This window comes from Cetorhinus maximus, chromosome 1 (assembly GCF_964194155.1).
Source record: "Cetorhinus maximus chromosome 1, sCetMax3.hap1.1, whole genome shotgun sequence".
NCBI lineage: Eukaryota > Metazoa > Chordata > Chondrichthyes > Lamniformes > Cetorhinidae > Cetorhinus > Cetorhinus maximus.
In genome coordinates, this window is record NC_135879.1 from 147,858,439 (window position 1) to 147,872,124 (window position 13,686).

Consider the following 13,686-nt stretch of genomic DNA (forward strand, 5'->3'; position numbering starts at 1 on the left):
AAAACAAAATGAATATATCTATGAAAAACACATATTTGCCTGAAAACCTCCGGAATGGATTTTTTTCATCAATGCATTCGATAATACAAACCAATTCCTTTAAGTGAAAGAGAAAGGATGTATATTTCTCTAATCTAATGAATTATTACAGTGAGCTGACTAGTTGAGGTCAGATGAAAGTAATGGCATCCACCTTCTCATGTATAATTTAAGAAGGACTGTGTAAAACAATGGAAGTGCCTATTTGTGAGACCAAAGGGCACTTAAGTTGAACTAAATGTGCTTGTAAGAAGAGTTTGTTCATATGTTTGAAGCGTAAGAAGAACAAGACAGAGGAAAGGTTAGAGGACAACTGATCATATATGTTGCATAGTTGTATGACAAAACAGGAAAGAAAGGGTAAAATGGAGAGAGAGTTTGGAGGCGAGAGGTTGAACAGGGGATTGACATGCTTCTTCCTGTCCAGAAGTGCAAAGGGCAATTAGGATGGGCAACAAATGTTGGCCCAGCAGCGACGTCACATCCTGTGAAAGGATAAAAAGAAAAGTGCCAAAGCAAAATACTGCAGATGCTGGAAATCTGAAATAAAAACAGAAAATGTGGAAATACTTAGCAGACCAGGCAGCATCTGCGGAGAAAAACTGAGTTAATGTCTGGGATTATCCGCTCCCGTTTGTGGCGGGCGTCATGGCAGGCGAGAGCGGAAAATCTAGCGAGATTGCAAAAATCAGTTTTACGTCACCGTAAAACCAGTTTGCGATTGTCCGCTCCTCCCGTCAATGGAGGGTTGCGTTTCCAGCCACTGCCGTCGGGAATGTCATTTCCACAGATTTCCATAGATCACCGACGTGTTTCACAATGGTACACAAGCGATGCGCACCGAGCGACCTGCACTTCACTCCTCACTTCTAGGTTTATTTGCCTATCTTGTTTTGGGCATCACTTGCAGCAGGCTTCACTGGCAGCACCACATCAGTCTCGGGGGAGCTCACAGGCAAGTCTCTACCTACCAGGCCAGTGATAAGGCGGGGGTGTCTTTTCAACAGCTGCAGAGTGAGGGCTTGCTTGAGGAAGGGGGCAGTGGCCTCTGGCAAGTTTAGAGGCTGCAGGGCAAGGACTTGCTTGGTGAAGGGGGGAAATCCCAGGGTGTGTGTGGGGGTACATATTTAACTGTGGAAGTGGTCTCAAGAAACAAGGGCTGAGGTGAACACGGGGCATCGGTACCTCCATCTCAGAATTTCTGTGGACTAACTAACGGATATCCACCACAGAAACAATGGGATCAAGGGGGAGGACCGAGAGGTCTTTGAGAGAGGATAACCTTAATGTTCACTTCCTCGGTGATGATGGTGGGGGGTGGAGGGGGGTGGGGGTGGGGGGTGGGGGGTTGGCGGCGCTGTGCTTCCATATCACACAGGAAGAGTCCAAGCTGGTCTGGCAGCGAGAGCTCACCAACACCATCTTCCGACCTGCAGCAACTGCGCAGAGAAAAAGTATGATGAGAACAAACGCTGCTGCTTTGGGCTTGGCAGGTGCCTTGGGCTGCCAGCTGACTGCATTGGGCGGGGGAGGGGAGGTGGGGGGGGCGGTGTTGGTCTATTAAAGGGGCACCCAACTGAACTGTGCATTCCCACATGAGCAGACAGGCAAAGCTGAGAGGTGTTAGTGGTCTCTCATTGTCATTGCAGGGAATCACCAAAGTGAAGCAATGATGCATATTCATGCGACACTGATCACACAGAGTGGCACTAATCAATCCACTGTGTTTAACCCCTTGCTCGCAGCCTGGCAATTCCCTCACATCCTCAACATATTTCATCGCCTGATTAAACATTGATGCTCATGTATGTTCCAAAGACTGTAGTGTTAGAATGCTGTGAATGAGGATGTGAGCATCATGAAAGCAGCACATCCAGGAGCCCAGCCAAAGCAACCTCATAACAGTTGCTCATGAACAGGGGGAGGGGGAGGACCTTGATATGCACATTGTAAATCATTTCTGGAGCGAGTAGTTGCCGACACGGGAACCAGGGCCATGAACCCAAAATCGCTCACGAGTCATTGACAGGAAGATTAGTTTTGCAACAGGAACAAAAATAAAAATAAAAATACTTGGAAAAACTCAGCAGGTCTGACAACATCTGCGGAGCGGAGCGCAGTTAACGTTTCGAGTCCGTATGACTCTTCACCAGAACTAAGGAAAAATAGCAAAGAGGTGAAATATAAACTGGTTTAAGGGAGGGTGGTGGGACAGGTAGAGCTGGATAGAGGGCCAGTGATAGGTGGAGATAGCCAAAAGATGTCATAGACAAAAGGACAAAGAGGTGTTGATGGTGGTGATATTAAGAAATGTGCTAATGGTGACATTAAGGGTAGAAAGCAGGACGAGCAAGGTACAGATAGCCCTAGTGGGGGTGGGGTGGGGGGAAGGGATCGAAATAGGCTAAAAGGTAGAGATAAAACAATGGATGGAAATACATTTAAAAATAATGGAAATAGGTGGGAAAAGAAAAGTATATATAAATTATTGGAAAAAGGGGGATCGGAAAGGGGGTGGGGATGAAGGAGAGAGGTCGTGATCTAAAATTGTTGAACTCAATATTCAGTCTGGAAGGCTGTAAAGATGAGGTGCTGTTCCTCCAGTTTGCGTTGAGCTTCAGTGGAACATTGCAGCAGGCCAAGGATGGACATGTGGGCATGAGAGCATGGTGGAGTGTTGAAATGGCAAGCGACAGGGAGGTCTGGGTCATGCTTGCGGACAGACTGAAGATGTTCCGCAAAGCGGTCACCCAGTCTGCGTTTGGTCTCTCCAATGTAGAGGAGACCGCATTGGGAGCAGCGAATGCAGTAGACTAAATTGAAGGAAGTGCAAGTGAAATGCTGCTTCACTTGAAAGGAGTGTTTGGGCCCTTGGACAGTGAGGAGGGGGGAAGTAAAGGGGCAGGTGTTTCTGTCCTTTTGTCACTTGGCAATCTCCACCCATCACTGGCCTTCTATCCAGCTCTACCCGTCCCATCCCCCCGTTAAACTAGCTTATATTTCACCTCTTTGCTATTTTCCTTAGCTCTGATGAAGAGTCATACAGACTCGAAATGTTAACTGTATTCCTCTCCGCAGATGCTGTCAGACCTGCTGAGTTTTTCCAGGTATTTTTATTTTTATTTTTGTTTTTGTTTCGGATTTCCAGCATCTACCGTTTTTTGCTTTTATCTTAGATTAGTTTTGCAGATGAGTCCTGACTCTTGACTGTTTCTCTTTGATATTGCAGAGTGGAGGCCGCCAGCATGATGGAGCCTAGGTTCATTGCAGCCTGCATAATTGCAGACAGGAATGAGAGAAGAAGGAGAAGATTGTGATAGGGGAGCCTGTCTTGCCAAAGGGAAGAGCAAACCCCTCAAAATCAAGGCAAGCAGACTCCCCTCTGGATGCAGAGGATCTGGAGAGCAGAAACATCATGTGTTGGCACCTCCCTAGAGCCAGGGTGTACAGACGTTGTCTGTCTTATCTTCAAATGAGTGAGAACCAGTGTCGCCAATGCCTCCACATGTCCATGGATCTGGTAACTCACATTTGCCACATTCTCCAGGAATTGGTGCCACGGGGACTGGGAGGCCATCCATTGCCAATGTCTGTGAAAGTAGCGGCTGCACTCAACTCCTATGCCACTGGCTCCTTCCAGGGCTCCACTGGGGACCTCTGTGGGATCTCTCAAGTGTCCTCGCACAAATGCATACCTGAGGTGACAGATGCTCTTTTTGCCAAGGCCCACAGCAACTTCAGAGATCAAGCAAACCAGGACACCAGAGCACCGGGCTTTGCTGAGATTTCTGGATTCCCACAGATGCAAGGTGTCATCGACTGCACTCATGTGGCTATAAAAGCTCCCTGGAAACAGGCACTGCAATACATAAACAGGAAAGGCTACCACTTGCTCAATGTACAGCTGGTGTGCGACCAAAACAAACAAGCCCTACAGGTTTGCGCCAGATATCCAGGAGGTTCGCATGACTCATATATCTTCAGTAGGTCGCAGATCCCAGACATCTTTGAGAGGCTTCACAGGAGCCAGGGCTGGCTCCTTGGCTACAAAAGGTACCTGCAAAGGACATGGTTGATGATGCCAATGCAGCGGCCTCTGGGTCCCACTGAGAGAAGTACAATAAGGCTCACGCCACTACCCGGACGTTGGCGGAGCATACCATAGGGATGCTAAAGATGTGATTCCAGTGACTCGATAGATCTGGCAGAGCACTCCAGTGCTTCCCAGAGGGTCTCACGGATCATTGTGGCTTGCTGTGTGCTACACAACCTGGTGCTGCAAAGGGAGGAGGACTTGCCAGATAATGAGATAGGGGAGCTGCACATCTCCTCCGATGAGGAGGACCTCAAAGAGGATCAGCGCAATGAGTTTGAGGAAGCCGAGGCTGCAGTTGAAGAGGCCATAGCACAGCCAGGTGAGGCAGGTGTGCACAAGAGGGTCTCATAGCCATTGGATTCCAGGAGGAGGATGACGGGTTGGAGTGAGTATCCTCTTGGATGGGTGCCCTACATGAGAGTGAGTCATTCCACATCAGGCTCACATTGCTGTGATCCTTCGAAGGTTGATGAAGCCTTGGGAGCATGCGTCCTTGCTGAGATGAGGCGCTATCTGCAGGAGGGCATGCCGCCATCAGAGCTCTGAAGGTGCTGACTCTTCAAGCATCTCTGCAGCATCCCAGTCACAACAACAGCCTACATGATGCAGGAGCTGACCCTCTATTGTAGGTGGACTCGTAGGTGGTAACCTTCAATTGGACAATGCTCCTCGAGGCGATCCATCTCCAGCAATGTGACAGCGCAACTGATGGTGCAACTGATGGGTGGGGCTTGAGTCAAGGCAGCCGAGGAGGTTCGGCAGATCGCGGTCCAAGTACACATGAATCAGTCCTCCCTGTCACCTTTTTCTCAATCCCATTGACATCCAGCACCCTCACTGTGGGATGGCGGCCTGCATTTATTCTCACTATCTTACTATCGATGTGAACCACCTGAGGACGACGACATTCAAACAATTGCATGCCGGGCATTAACATGTTTCCTCTTTAATGCAGACATTGAGCCCTCGTGGTCAGCCTGGCCTTGGCAATGTGAAAAATCTCTGAGAAAATGAAGCACTCAATGTCACTTGTCATTTCTAACTCCAGCTTCAGTACATTATTGTTTATACCCCATTTCTCCCATTAACATTGTCTGAAGCCATGATATGCAGTTCCAGAGCATGGTCATAAGGTCTATGGTTCACCACATATGACCATTTGAAATTAGCATTAGTGACCGCAGCCAGTGTTCGGGTGAGTGGATGCACAGTGCTGCATCCGTTCATTGAAACGAGAGCCTTGTGGATGCAACACAGACAATGACACGGTGAGAGACGCTCAGGCCTTAGGTTCGAGCGCAATGGCTCTGTTCTCACACTTGGTCAGGACCTTGAGCTCCAGTACTCCACCCCCGGTGTGGGACCTCTCTCTTTTATTGCTTGGCCTGCATAAAGATAGAGGGAGACAGTGTAAAAAAGACACATGCCAGGGCAGATGAAAAGGGTGCCTGACATTGGTGGGTAGTTTGTGGAGCCATGGATGTAATGAGATCAGCAGAGAGGATGAGGCCTGCTGGAAATGTGAGGGTATGTGTGAGAGAGTGAGTGTGATGTCCATTGAGCTGGCAGTGAGTGAGATCCCAGTGGATGTGTGATGGGCTGGTGAGTGTGTGAATTGAGGGTGATGAGATAGCTGACTTACCCTGGTGGAACAGATGAGATCATTCATCCTCTTTCTGCACTGGATGGCTGACCTCTCCTGGGCTGTGTTAGCGCTAACCACTGCTGCCACTGCCTCCCAAGCTGAAGTGGTGACACTGATGGACCCCCAGCTACCAGAGCCCGGGTTGAGGACATCGTGGTGGGCCTCCACAGGGTCCAACAGGTGCTCAAGGGAGGGGTCACTAAACTTCAGAGCTGCTATATTCTTGGCTTTGTGGGCCATTTGTGTGTTGTGCATTAGTCCTGGGCTGCATAGGTTGAGACAGGTGTGCACTTTAAACATGGCGTGCGGAGCGAGGAAGCACAGGTGAATCTTAGGCCACTCGTGCACGATCCAGTGTGTTTCCCATGCGTATATAATTAATGACGCATGAAGGGGTCAATATGGTGCGAAAACCTGCCATTGTGGCTGGTGCGAAAAATGTCATTTTTCACGCCTGCTACAGCACTTAGTGCAATTCAGGGAAAATTCTGCCCAGTGTTTCAGGTTGGTGATGACCCTTCATCAGAGCTGAGTGCAAAAGAGCAGTTGGAAGAGCAAGGTTTGAGACCTGAGAATACCTGAGCTTCACACCATCTTCAGCTGCTTCATCAATGACCTTCCTTCCATCATAAGGTCAGAAATGGGGATGTTCACTGGTGACTGCGTAATGTTCAGCACCATTCGCGTCTCCTCAGGTACTAAAGCAGTACTTGTCCAAATGCAGCAGGATCTAGACAATATCCAGGCTTGGGCTGACAAGTGGCAAGTAACCTTCAGGCCAGACAAGTGCCAGGTAATGACCATCACCAACAAGAGAGAATCCAACCATCGCCCCTTGATATTACCATCATTGAATCCCCCACTATCAATATTCTGGAGGTTACCATTGACCAGAAACTGAACTGGACGAGCTATATAAATACTGTGGCTACAAGAGCAGGTCAGAGGCTAGGGTTCCTGTGGCGAGCAACTCACCTGCTGACTCCCCAAAGCCTGTCCACCATCTACAAGGCACAAGTCAGGTGTGTGATGGAATATTCCCCACTTGCCTGGATGAGCGTAGCTCCAACAACACTGAAGAAGCTTGACACCATCCAGAACAAAGCAGCCCCCTTGATTGACACCCCATCCACAAACATTCATTCCCTCCACCGCTGACACACAGTAGCATCTACAAGATGCACTGCAGGAACTCACTAAGCCTCCCTAGACAGCATCTTCCAAACCCCCAAACACTACTATCTAGAACGACAAGGGCAGCAGATACATGGGAACACTAGCACCTGGACGTTCCTCTCCAAGCCACTCACCATCCTGACTTGGAAATATATCGCCGTTCCTTCACTGTCGCTGGGTCAAAATCCTGGAACTCCCTCCCTAACAGCACTGTGGTGTACCTACACCACATGGACTGCAGTGGTTCAAGACCGCCTTCTCAAGGATAATTAGGGATGGGCAATAAATGTTGGCCTAGCCAGCAACCCCCACATCCCATAAATGAATAAAAAAAGAGCTGCTGATAGAGAAGAAAGTGCTTCACACAAAAGAGGAAACTAAGCTTTTTGGAGGCACACTTATTGAAGTTATACTGAGCACATAACAGCATGAAGCAGAATTCTACGAAACAGTGGCACTGTGAGTAAAAAGAAAGCCCGGTGACACCGTGGTTAAACCCATTACATGGTCTAGTACTGAAGCATACAGCCGAGGAAGGTCCCAAATCTGATTGTTCATTTGTGCTGACTAATAATTTGAGCCAAAGTGACAGAAGAGATAATACAAATGGTCTCATTTCCTTTGGAATTGGGAGGAAAAAGAAAAGCAATATCTAATAACACAAGCTGTACTCATTAATATGGATCTCCATAGAACAATATATAACAGAATATGAAATAGAATAACACACAGGTGGAATACAATTGTATCTAGCAACATAAAGTAACACACAGGCATGCGCAATTGTACATGCAATTAGCCCATATAGGAAAGAACATAAAATATACAGGAAAGCGCAATAAGATATATAACTATCGACTATGTATAAGATTTTATTGGTCTATTTAGTAATTAAATGGATGTGCGATATATCAGCCCAATGTAGAGGAGAGTATAATACGTTAGGAGTATACTGTAATACATGCGATACACATCAGTATTTTGGAGAATACAGTAACATATGGAGTAAACATTATATAGAACTATATTGTAGTAAGTGAAATTTTGCCATATGTTTTGAAATACTGTTGTTTTTATTATGTAATTGAAAATAATTAAAACATGACTAAAAATCATGACAGGAATTTAAATAAATATTCATTGGATTTAGTTTTAGAAAGAAGAGTGCAAACTTTGATTGCAAATTTACCATTGAAGTTAAATAGGACTTCGACTTTGAAGTGGAAAACTCCCCTCAGGAATCTTTTATTAGTCCATTTGGGTTATACTTCCTCATTAACAGCCAATCCCAGTATGAACCAGAACTGTGCAGCTATTAAACTGAATTTACAAAGGACTAGAAAGGTCATGCCAGCGATGTTTGTTAAGTAAAAGTGATAAGTAAAACGATACTGTAGAGAAATGCAGTATATTTGCCAGATTCTGATCAAAGTCTTTCTGTCGCAAGCTTCCTAACAGTACAAGTTTAAACAGTCTTTAAGGTTAAGCTTATCTGCTTTTGACCTTTAGAGACTGCATTAAAGCAACATTTGCTGATTCGTGTTGAGAGGGTCATTCAAAAGGCATTGAATATCTAAGTCCCTTCATGTTTTTCAGCAATAAATCAACTGGTTGTGATTTATGAAGCTAAATGGGTGGATGAATTTGAACATTTTGTCCAAAGACTGATTATTACCTTGTCAGTCAGAATTTCACAATGGTGATCTATGATCAGTTTGAGATATGTGGATTGGTGCCCCCTATCCTAAGCTAATTTGATCATTTCTCAATAGTTTAGTCATTTATCTTTGAGCTGTGAATGCAAAGAAGGACTCACAATGTTGCTCAACTTTCATGAGGTTGGGCAAATAGTCTTGATGCTAACTGGAATTGTTCTAGTAATGAGTTAAAAAAATTAATGTAACATGCAGAAATTTTCATTTAGAAGATCAAAGTTATTACTTTCCAATCAATTAAAAGATGTTTGTCCATTTATGGGCCAGGATTTTATGGGGCGCCAGTGGCTTTGTTCACTGTCTTGAAAGTCGGGGGCAACCCCGCTTCAGCTGGTTCTGGAGCCCTGACTTGATTTTACATGCAGCAAGCAATTAAATGCCTGCCATTGGAGCTCCCATCCCTTTAAGGCACAATGTCACGCCCCAAGAGCTGCTGAAAAATCAGAGGACTGACCGCTCTTCAGTCCCAGCAACCCACCAGGAGCGGTAGCCACTGCTGAGACTTCAGGCAGGAGCACAACAATGGAGCAGGCCCTGGAATGTAGGTGAGTGGGGCTGTGACTCACACCAGCGAGGGGGTGGGGGATAGTTGGTGAAACAGGGGGCTTGTTGGCACATGGGTGGTCCTTGTCACTGGGATGGCCCTCACTGGCCACAGGGTGCCCAGTTAGGAGGGCTCCCCAAGGAGGTGACTAGGGTATGTCTGTGGCGATCTCTCCACATGGTAGAGAGCCCACCAGTTGCTGGTAAAATATCAGTGGCAGCAGGAAGAGGCCCTTAAGTGACCCTTAATTGGCCACTTAATGGCCTTATAAGATCATTATAAAATCATAAGAAATAGGAGCAGGAGTAGGTCATTCAGCCCTTCGAGTCTGCTCCACCATTTAGTAAGATCACGGCTGATGAATAAAATCAATTGGCCTTTGGGTGGGAGGGCCTTCTGCCTCCATCCAAGCCACTGGTAAAATGCCAGTGGTGATAGGAGGGTGACAGCCATCCCTCCACCCTCTCACCTGATTTTAGGCCTTCCAGAACACTCCCCGAGGCCCCATAAATTCCTAGTCCTGGTGTGCGGCTTTCTTTGCTGCTTCTGAAGTAATTTAAATGAAAGATTACTATCCAGATTTGTATGTTTTATAAGTCTCCTGATCAATCTGGGAGAATATAGTCTTTGTGTGGGCTTTGCCATCTCCCAATTCATGGTATTGCAGCCAAGCCTCCTGACTACACTGCTTCGTTGTCCTCTTGGTAGGTGTGGAGTCAGGAGGTTTGCCCTCATCATTGGGAGTTGGGAATCCAGTGTAGGGCATTTGAGATCCTTCTTGGATTGTGTGCAATAATATGCTGCTGATTAGGGTGTGCTGGTAGCTGACAATATTAGGGGTATCAAAACTGCCAAAAAGTGGTATTGAGCAGAGGCAGTGAAAAATTTCCAATATCTTCATTTTTATCTGCTTTCTGCACAAGATAAATACATTACAAAGCACAGTGGGAAAAGGTAATTTGGTCCATTGAGCCTGTTCCTTCCTACCAACTATACACTATTGAACCTCTTGTGGACTCTAGACAATTTATTTGATACCCACAGGCAAGTAAAGAGTACACAGGTAAATGTTTCAAGAAGACAAAACCGAAATTTTGTTCTGACCTCAGGATATCGGTCTAACATTACAACCTACATTCTTCAGCCCTGACTGGTTGCATTCCATAGATGTCATTCCATAGTCCCAACAGAACTACAACTCATAGCTGACAACCTTGGCAGGAATCAGAAATGCTGAAAACTAGTAATGAGCAGAGACATTGCAAAATTACCAATATCTTCATTCTTATCTGTTTTCTGTACAAGGTGAATATATTACAGTCATCTCAACGTGAAATATTGGGCTGTATTTTACAGGACCCCACTGGCTGTGGTGGGGGTGGAACATAATATACCACCTTCCTGCCCACCCCGGAGCTCACCTCCATAATACGGGGGATGAGCAGACGCCGAATTTGGCAACCCGTCTGCCATATTTAAATAGCTAATCAAGGGTCAATTGGGCTTGTTAACAAGCTAATTGACTCCAGTAATACATTTCCCTCACCATAAAATGGTTGGTGTGGGCAGCCGGGCAGGAGTGGGCAGCCTGATTTTTAAAACGAATTTCTCAAAGGATCGGCTGGTAGCTCCCAAAGATGGGACTTGCTCCCTAGTGAGGGGCAGAAGTCTGACTCTGCCCTTATTTAGCCCACCTGCAGCGTGTTATGGCTGCAAAGTGGATAGGGGGGCAGTGGGTCAGCTCCACGCCGACTTTGCTTCTGGGGGGAGGGGAGGGGCGGGGAACGAGCCATCTGTGCCCTGGTAATATTCTGCCCATTAACTCGGTTTCTCTCCACAGGTGCCATCTGATAGGCAGCTCACCACTACCTTCTCAAGGGAATTAGGGATGGGTAATAAATGCTGGCCTAACCAGCAAAGCCCACATCCCATGAATGAATAACATAAAAACATGCTGAGTATTTCCAGTATTTTTTGTTTTCATTTCAGATTTCCAGCACCTGCAATATTTTGCTTTGTAGAACTTATACTATTTACTTATATCTGTACTTATCCCTATAATCTGCAATTCCATTCTTAACCAGATATTATTTGTTCCTTATTTAGCAAGTTAACCCAAATGATAGTAATTGTATCTGGTGGAAAGATGATACCTTAAACTTACAACCATACCTTCTGTTTATTTAAAGAGGAATGCAATTGCTGCTTCTTTATTTGTTATTCCAATTCAGTTGGCCTTTCCCTTTACGTTCCCATTTCTTAAATGAATTTGTTCATTTTAATAGTCAATTCCTATCTGTTAGAAGTTTTTAGGCGTACTTTCTAAATATATATATTTCAATTCATTGTTATTTTCACATTGCCTCTAGGTGTTCAAAATCCTGTGTGTATAGAAGGGCAAGAGATGCTAATGATATGCAACAATATAGTGAGGTTCTCTGCTTGTATATGAGCTGAGTTTCAAATTCAAATCCAAATTCATTGGAATAATCATCTTTCATTCTTTATAAGCATTCCTCCTAAACAGATGAAATGCTGTGAAACTCAATCATAAACAGTTCTGATTCTTGGAATAGTGACATTTTTATATTGTAGAACCACTTCTATTTGAAGAGGTTCTGAGAAATGCTGGGGTTCATGTGCTGAGGAATTCATCCTCCTTCTATTGAGAGGCGGGTTCCAGATCACTGGCAGCAATGAAACAATAATTTCTGTTTGTTTCCAGTTCGCTAAAAGTCCTGAAGGAAATTTCCATTTTCGAGCTGCTGGTCTTCCCCAGCGTAAAATAAAAGAAGCATTTAATAGGCACTGTGAGGTACGTCAAGATCATTAGTCAGCAAGTGCACCATTACTAGCTATCAAAATCATCAAGACTGGTAAACTAATCTTGTCAGATGGATTTTTTCTAAATTGCTGTCTGACAAGGAGCTTCAAATGAACTTAAGACATAGAAATGAACATATGAATTAGAAGCAGGAATAGGCCACTCGGCCCCTCGAGCCTGCTCCACCATTCAATAAGATCATGGCTGATCTGACTGTAACCTCAGCCACACATTCTCGCCTATCCCCGATAACCTTTCACCGACTTGTTAATCAATAATCTATCTAGCTCTGCATTAAAAATATTCAAAGACCCTACTTCCACCGCCTTTTCAGGAAGAGAGTTCCAAAGACTCATTATCCTCCGAGAGGAAAAAATTCTCCTCATCTCTGTCTTAAATGAGCGAACACTTATTTTTAAACAGTGACCCCTAGTTCTAGATTCTCCCACAAGAGGAAACATCCTCTCCACATCCACCCTGTCATGGCTCCTCAGGATCTTAAAGGTTTCAATCATGTTGCCTCTTACTCTTCTAGGAATTATAAAATGGAAGTCTGCAGGCTGTACATGATTTTCATCCATTACAGTTAAGGGATGGAAGGTCCTGTGGGGCTTTGGTGATCGCTGCGCCTACCTTACAAATATGTCTTCTTGGCATGTGAAGCTCCGCAGTAGACATATGGATCCATAAAATCTACCTAGTACACTGCAACTACATCTACAACTTATGTTTATGTAGGGATGGATTTTATGGGGAGATGTATTCCCTGTGCCCCCAGTCGATCATGAGCCTGGCAACTCAGAGGTTGGCTGCCCTGCAGTGTTAATACGCCCGGTGCAGCCTTTCAGAGTGGGACTTTTGCCCTGATCTGAGAAGAATTATTGCCCTAGCGAGCTCTTGGCCAATATGACTGTAGTCCCAGCAGCGCCAGGATTGAGCGGCGGCCACTGTTGGGACTACAGCCAGTTCCTGGCGAAGAAGGATCATGGAACCTGGACTCAGGGATAAGTCTAGTATTTTGTACCAGCTGGCTGGGGGACCCTGGAGAGGGGTTCTGGGGGTCTGGGTTAGAGAGGCCACGGGAAAAGGGTTAAATGGGGAAGGAGATTGTGGTTGTTGGGTGGTGGGGTGCACAGAGGCAACCCTGAAGTAGGTAACTCCTTCTTGCCCAACAGTAGCCCGCGCAGTGAAAGTGGCTGGGCTCTCTACCTTTCCTGCCACTTGTAAAATAGCAGCTGAAGTGGAATGAGGCCCTTAAGTGGTCATTAATTGATCACTTAAGGTCCCCACTAGGGCTATAGGTGGGCAGCTGCCTGATGCCTTCCCCACTCAGTGTAATATGGGAGATAGGTCAATGGTGGGCAGGAGGTGCTGGGAAGGCCACTGTAGTAATTGTAAATAAAATAATTTCTAACTGTTATGGGGATCATGTGAATGTACAGACGAATCAGCCCTAAGCACAGGAAATCTTAGGGGCGGAGCATCTTACCCTGGGTCTTGGAACAAGCATGTAGCCTCATCAGGAGTCTGTAAATAAAGTTTACTGTTTCTTACAAGGAATCCATCCTGCACTCCAAGTTTATTACAATTGGCGATGAGGATAAATAGCCTCATTTATTTATGACTTGTGACTGTGAGTATTCTGAT

At 45.6% G+C, this 13,686-nt stretch overlaps 1 protein-coding gene and 1 long non-coding RNA gene across 7 annotated transcripts in view; one reads left to right on the plus strand and one right to left on the minus strand.

Moving 5' to 3' along the window:
• Nucleotides 1–13,686, minus strand: part of dlc1 (DLC1 Rho GTPase activating protein) — a 585,847-nt gene that overhangs the window by 85,084 nt on the left and 487,077 nt on the right. The gene's annotated exons all lie outside the window — the stretch shown is intronic.
• Nucleotides 7,285–13,686, plus strand: part of LOC144684503 (uncharacterized) — a 67,221-nt gene continuing 60,819 nt past the window's right edge. For both annotated transcript variants that reach the window (XR_013577516.1, XR_013577518.1), the window contains exon 1: nucleotides 7,285–7,415. This is a non-coding gene — a long non-coding RNA (uncharacterized LOC144684503). The remainder of the gene's footprint in view (nucleotides 7,416–13,686) is intronic.